Source organism: Lupinus angustifolius, chromosome LG17, assembly GCF_001865875.1.
Source record: "Lupinus angustifolius cultivar Tanjil chromosome LG17, LupAngTanjil_v1.0, whole genome shotgun sequence".
Classification (NCBI taxonomy): Eukaryota; Viridiplantae; Streptophyta; class Magnoliopsida; order Fabales; family Fabaceae; genus Lupinus; species Lupinus angustifolius.
Genome location: NC_032025.1, coordinates 8545345 through 8552874, shown reverse-complemented (window position 1 = coordinate 8552874; position 7530 = coordinate 8545345). Strand labels below are relative to the sequence as shown.

At 33.1% G+C, this 7530-nt stretch overlaps 1 long non-coding RNA gene across 1 annotated transcript; it reads left to right on the top strand.

The window, feature by feature from the left end:
* Positions 3183-5885, top strand: LOC109330743. The gene is made up of 5 exons (XR_002105703.1): positions 3183-3269; positions 3989-4087; positions 4743-4817; positions 4966-5256; positions 5629-5885. It is a non-coding gene; the product is annotated as an uncharacterized LOC109330743 (long non-coding RNA).

Genomic DNA, 7530 nt, shown 5'->3' with positions numbered 1-7530 from the left:
TCAGAAAGGGGTGAATCTAGACCTTCAAGAACAAGAAGCAGACCAGCAAGACTTAGTGAATTCGAGATGCTAGCAGATGATGCAGTTACAGAAGAAGGTGACTTAATCCACTTTGCACTCATGGCTGAAGCTGAACCAATTACCTTTAGTCAAGCAATCAAGGAAGAAGTCTGGATCAGTGCTATGGAGGATGAGATTAAGTCAATTGAGAAAAACAATACTTGGGAACTAGCTAATCTACCAATAGACAAGCATCCTATTGCTGTAAAGTGGGTATACAAGGTAAAGTGCAGGCCTGATGGAAGCATCTCCAAACACAAAGCCATATTAGTGGCAAAAGGGTATATGCAAAAGGAAGGATATGACTACTCAGAGGTGTTTGCCCCTGTTGCCAGATTTGAAACTATAAGGCTAATTGTGGCTTTGGCAAGCAGAAATGATTGGAAGTTGTGGCAGCTTGATGTCAAGAGTGCCTTCTTGAATGGGCCTCTTGAAGAAGTTGTGTACATCACTCAACCTCCTGGATTTGAAATAGCAGGGAAAGAGGACAAAGTGCTAAGGCTTAGAAGAGCTTTGTATGTTTGTATGAATTAAAGCAGGCTCCCAGAGCCTGGAATAAAAGAATAGATTCCTTCCTAGCATCAATTGGCTTCACCAAATGCACAGTAGAACATGGAGTCTATGTATGCATCACTGCAACAAATGAAGTGATCCTACTATGCCTATATGTAGATGATCTGGTCATCACAGGAAGTAATGAAGATGAGATCATGAAGCTAAAAGGAAAGCTTAACTCTTATATGTTATATGCTATATGTGATAATCTACGCCCTTAAATCCTCCTAAACTTACTCTTATATGTTATTTTCATTTATTATCCATATCTTCCTATTTTCAAGTATTATTTATGTCACCTACTAAAACGAACGGATATTTTGATTAAATAAAATGATTTAATTTATTCTATTGGATGCTATTAATATTAAATGTGATAATGCTGTGTTGTTGGACCGTGATATTGATATTGATCTTCACTTTGCATCATGGCCAATCCTACTCAACAACATATGACAGCAGCGAAGAGAATTATGAGGTACCTAAAAGGTACTATGAACTATGGCATTCTGTTTCCAAACCAGAAAGAAAGTGAGCTACAACTAGTTGGATTTTCAGACTCTGACTGGTGCGGGGATAAGGAGGACAGAAGGAGCACATCTGGTTATGTTTTCTTTGTTAATGGTGCTCCAATCTCATGGAGTTCCAAGAAACAAGAAGTAGTGGCACTTTCAACTTGTGAGGCTGAGTACATTGCTGCCTGCAATGCTGCTTGTCAAGGCTTATGGTTAACCTCTCTAATGACAGAATTAAAGTGTGTTGAAGACATGAAGATTGAGTTAAGAGTTGACAACAAGTCAGCAATAAACTTAGCCAAAAATCCAGTTAGCCATGGAAGAAGCAAACACATTGAAACCAGATTTCACTTCTTGAGGGATCAAGTTAGCAAGAAGAAGGTTGAGCTTATTCACTGTAAAACAGAATTGCAAACTGCAGATGCCATGACAAAGCCATTGAAGGGGGATAGATTTGAGAAGATGAGGACAATGCTAGGTGTGGTTAAAGCTTGAAGCAATGTGGCTTGGTTGAGGGAGGATGAATCGTGATTTTTCATTTCCTTGTGTGTGTTCTTAAAACAGCTTGCTGTATGAAACTTTGAATTAAGGAAGGATGTTAGAAAGTTTGTAATTCAAAGTTAGTTGGAATTTAGTTAGAACTTGCTATTTTTAGAAAGCTGTTAAGTTAGTTATTCTATAAATAGTAATGTGTATAAATAACTCATGGTATTGATCATTGAATAAAAGTTGCTTACATACAAACACTATCCTATCTTCCATTACAATCTCTCTATATATATATTGCGCTTCATGCATAGAGGATGAGATATGTTGTATATCACAAACATCACTAGACATGTATTGTGGGAGCTACTTTGCTATGTGGGTTAATTCTATTAGTTGTCAATGCAAGACACATATTTCTTGATTCTTGACCACAACTAGGATAATCATAATAAATTTTTCTTTATTTAGGAGAATCTTCAGGATGCCGAAGTTTGTCATCTTTAATCCTTTCATCATCATGCCATGCCACATTATTTACATTGCTGAATATGCGCTTGAATCTTGATTATACCATACAACCTTTTTAGGAATTGAGTCTTACTTCTTATATCGTGATCCATTACATTTAGGACAAAACTTTAAGGAAACATATTCATTAAAAAATAAGATTCAATTATTTTCACAAGCATGTAACCTATTGTAGTTTATGCCAATGAAGCATAATATTTGTTCAACATAACAGGTTCGAGAATGTAGCACATTATCCTCCGGCTACATATCCTTTAGAAGTAGTGCAAATAAGTCTGTAAAACTCTTATAACTTCATCCATTAACAAATTTTAATTTATACAACATTGACATCACTGTTAATCTACTACAATTTTTTTGCATTTTGTGTAAGTTTTCGTCGAGGTTATTGAAACCTCCACAAATAACTCAATCAAGACGGACCATACAATTAACTAAATATATAGTAAAGATTTTTATTTAATGTGTGGAGATGTTCAACCTCTACTATCAATTAAAAAACAAAAGGTTTTAATGTGTGAAGATGTTCAACCTCCACTATCAATTACAAAACAAAATGTTTTAATTTGTGGAGGTTTTCATCCTCCACAATCCATTAATATTACTTTCCCATTAGAAAACCTAAATCCTAAATCCGGGATCTATTTGCAGCAACTAAATGGTTCTCTCTCCAAGCAAGGAAACCTAAATCCTTCTTTTACTCTCCAATCTTAAATCTATTTGCATCTTCCCAGCAAGGAAACGAAAGGTTCAACAAAAAACATGTACTCTCTCTTCTTTTCCATTCTTAAGTTTGCAATTTCTCTTTTTAAAGTTTCCGTTTATATAGTTGTGTGCTTTTCGATGTCCTTTCTCTATTTTCATAAATTTAACTGTTTGATTTAAGAATCCTCAATTTTATTGCATTACTATAAAAGTTTCGTTTAAATTAGGATAGAAATTATTTGTGCTTGTTATTTTTAGGAATGATTTTTTTAAGGATTATCTGTTTTTTCTCTGTCCTTAAAATAATGCTCAGCATACTCTGCTAGTCTTTCATCAGAAAAAACATGGACCATGCGTGCTACCTTTCCATAATACATTGTTTCTCTTGCTACTATTGTTGGATTTGTGCTTTTCGCTGTAAGCTTATTCTTCAATTTTTATGAGATTTAATTGTTCGATGTTGTAATTTCTACTTCATATTCAGCCTAAGTTTAAGCTTGTTCGGACATCGTTATTTTTTTTAGAAAAAGAAATTATTCTCTTTTAGCATTTATTTGGATTTGGAGTAAAAACTAGAGGAAGGAAAATTGAAGGAAAGAGGAAATGAAGAGTGGAGTACATTTTGTCTTCTATTGTTGTTTGGATCAAGAGAGAAAAGAGATTAAGAAAATGAGAAAGAATATATATGGAGAAGACCTGTATGCCCTTAGCCCCTTATCATATTATATTTTAGATAAATGTGTAACTTCAGAACATTTTTGTTTGGCTCCCATTTTCTCGTTATACGGAGAAAAAAATTGATGGACCCCACTGCATATTGTTATCTCTTCCAAACAAGAAAAAAAGCCAAATTCTTCCTATTACCCCCTCCCATTTTATTTTCTTTCATTTCCTCATCAAACAGGCAATTAGTTAGTTGGCATTTATTCCTCAAGTGTATGTGAATTAGGATACAATGCTATTCCATTCTCTTCAATGATTGATATGTTCTTAATTCCCTGAATATCTAGAAATTACTACATGCAAGAAGAAGCTATCTCTCGTTATGGTTTTAAGTAATCCTTTCATATTGCGTGACATTAAGTACTAGTTTCCCTACTCTTGATAATATTAATTGTACTCATCTTTCAATCCAGATATTTGGTGGCGTTGGCATTGCTTCTCTTCCACTGGGACTAATATTTTCATTTATCATGTGTCCAAAGGCTGTTATCACTCGCTCACAGTATATCAAGGTGTTATACGTTGTTACTGAAGGAGATATATTATATTATTGATTATGTTTATTTCTTATATACACTCTGTATTTGCTTCTCATCTGCATATTTGATCTGAAGTTTCTGAAAACTTGTTGACGAAGAAACATGGGGGAGGGTAGTTCTGATAAAATTAATGAAAATATAATAGTTATAAGTCTTAACTGAACAAATTGATGAGTTTGGGGAAGATAAAAGAGTGCAGTGGTTTATCTTGGTTAATATTTTCTTAGTCACATAGCCTTAAGGTATGAATACCAGCTTCACCAAGCTGTCACAATGACTATAACATCACAAGGAACCTTTCTGAGCTCATGCCATACATAACTAACACATGTTAGATACATTAAATGAGCCAATTCAACTCTTCCTATGGATAGGAATTTTTTTACACTAGCTTTCCGGATATGACTTCAAAACAAAATTAATTTATGCCAACCATTATAAAAGTATGAATTTAATTGTAATTCTCTTAAAGTATGTATTTAATTGTATCCATCCTGTTTGATTTCTTCTAACACAACTCACAATTTCGCAAATGATTGCATCAAGGCATGTTCTTCGCTTCGTTACCATTTTCCAGTACCTCTTGAGGTTGTATAGTATTTATCCTTTATCATCTGAAATCGTCAAGGTAAATGGAGTGATGATGGAAAAAGCTTGGGCTGGAGCTGCATATAATCTCACACTTTATATGCTTGCAAGTCATGTAAGTCATTGTTCCAAATAATTCTCTATATAACAACATGTGATGTACTTAGTACTAGTTACCTTTCTAGTTTGTAAAATATCATGATCTTTTATTCCTTTAGCTCTCTCTTTGATTCAGTTCTTAACATCTCCTTTATTTCAAATAGGTTTTAGGATCCTCTTGGTACTTGTTATCGATTGAACGGCAGGACGAATGTTGGAAGAAAGCTTGTACTCTTCAGTTTCCGTACTACCGATATCACTATCTTGATTGTCATAGCATAGGCGATCCAGATCGGTATGCTGGTTCAGATCAAGCAATCTCTCAGGTCTATGTGATCAGAACAATGATTTCTTTCAGTTTCGCATTTTTGCTGATGCTCTGACTTGGAAATTACTGCCTCAAAATTCCTCAACAAGTACTATTATTGTCTATGGAGGGGACTAAAGAATCTCAGGTAACTAAGTCTTCTGATGTCAAAGTTGGATAGTTCATCAAAGAGAAAATTTCATATTTGTTTTATGTACTGTAATTTGATGGCGGTATGCATAGTATAGTCGAGAAGTTGAGAGCGTAATCAGCACTTTACCGAAGAACATAGATGATACTGGTTATTTATGAGATTCTAATCAACCATATCCTAGTGAATGATAAATTGATACTATTTTTTTAGCAGAGAATTTTTTATCAAGCTAGATGATGTATGGGGTATGTTGAAATACCCGTGCTTTTTGTTATCTTTCCTCAACTACTGATAATGATAGATAAGTTACATGATAATATTCATTCAATTACCTTATTTAGTATATGTATTTTACTCTTTTATCAGGCCTTCTTGGCACAGCTGCATTTGCATTTTTCTGCTTCTACCCTCTCCTTGCTGTGATCGCTGATGCCATGATGCTTGGGGTGAGACTAGTTTTCATTACTATACATCCCATGAAGTAATTCAGTTGTTCAGTCAGAGTGTTTAATCCATAGAGCATGAAACCTTTACTAAATATGGTGGTAGAGATGAATGATGAATTATAACTCTTTCAACTCTGTTACACTACCTTGATTATTTGCAATGAAATTTTATTACTGCTAAGAACATTGTGTATTTGGTATTGTATATTTAAATAATAATTACAAATTAATGAAATTAAAGTTTTAAAATTATGAAATTAAATTGAAGTTTAAATCCTCTAGAAACATATAATAGTGGAGGTTTAAAGCGTGCATGGTAAACATTACAAAGACCTCATTAAATAGTAGAGGTTAAAAACATTCACAAATAAACCGCTACAAATGTGTAGATACTAGAGGTTTTCTAAAACCTCTGCCAAACGCTTCTTGAAGTCATAACTGTGGAGGTTTTTGAAACTTCCGTCGGTTATATTGTGGAGGTTAAAAACCTCCGCTAATTGCATAAAAAACCTCTACTAAATACAAAATCTATTGTAGTGGTCTCATGAATTTAGTACAATCATCATATAATGGTTTCTCAGCATTAGTTATAAATCGTTGAAACATCTCAAGATAATCTTAAAGATTTTCTTCGATAACATTTGCCTTTTACTCGGAACGATTGCCATCACATGAATTTGTGTTGATTTCTTTCATATGCATCTCAACACAATCCTTAGTAATAAGGTGAAAGATGAAACCCTAACTCATGTAATAAGGTGAAAGATGAAGCCCTAACTCATGTAATAAGGTGAAAGATGAAATCCTATCTCATGTAATAAGGTGAAAGATGAAACTCTAACTCAATACAAGCTAACTGAGTGAAATTACTTTTAATTCTTGTAATTAAAAAGACAAATATTTATAAGGAAAACTCACTTTCATTGCAGTGTTGAATGTGTAAATGGTTGATGTTGAATGAGTGAATGATTTTGAGGTTGAATGAATGAGTTTCGAATTCGGTGTTGAATGAGTTTTGAATTCGATATTGAATGATTTTGAGGACAACGATTTTGAGGTTGAATGAGTGAATGATTTTCGTATTGAATATGATTTTCAGCGATTAATGATTTTGAGATTGAAAGAGTGAATGATTTTCAGTGTTGAATGATTTTGAGGTTGAATGAGAGTAAATGAGTTCCAGTGTTGAGTGAGTGAACTTGAGATTGTTGAATGTGTGAGAACGTGAAAAAGTTTTAGCTTTTATAGGGTCTTATTGCACTGGGATTGCTGGGAATCAAGGATTCAACAATGCTGCTTAACGAGAGTGTTATTGAATCTATCCATCCATGACATATAACAACGCTTGCTACAAGGAGCATGGTTAAATGACAACATTCAACATCACTTAATCAAATGACTATTGAATGTTTAAAATCAGATAATTTTATTACACACTCAAAATAATAAAATATATAACTTGTTTACATTCAATAATGCTTGTTCAAAAGAGAGTTGTTTGTTTATTGAATATTTTATTATCAGCTCCGAATATTTATTACAAAATATAAAATATTTAATTTGTTAATCTAATAAATAAATTAATTACTCACTCAAATGAAGCACTAATTTTATGACATTTATATTAATAATTTTTTTAAATGACATTCAAATAATAACAATTAATTAATTATAAATTCTTAAATTTAGTTGTAATTTTGAATTCAGATATTCGGCGACACTTATTTAAATGAGAGTCGTCGAAATTGTGTCCCATTTCAATATGAAACTATAACATTCAATAATACTCTTTCAAAGAGGGACTATTGAATATTTGACATTC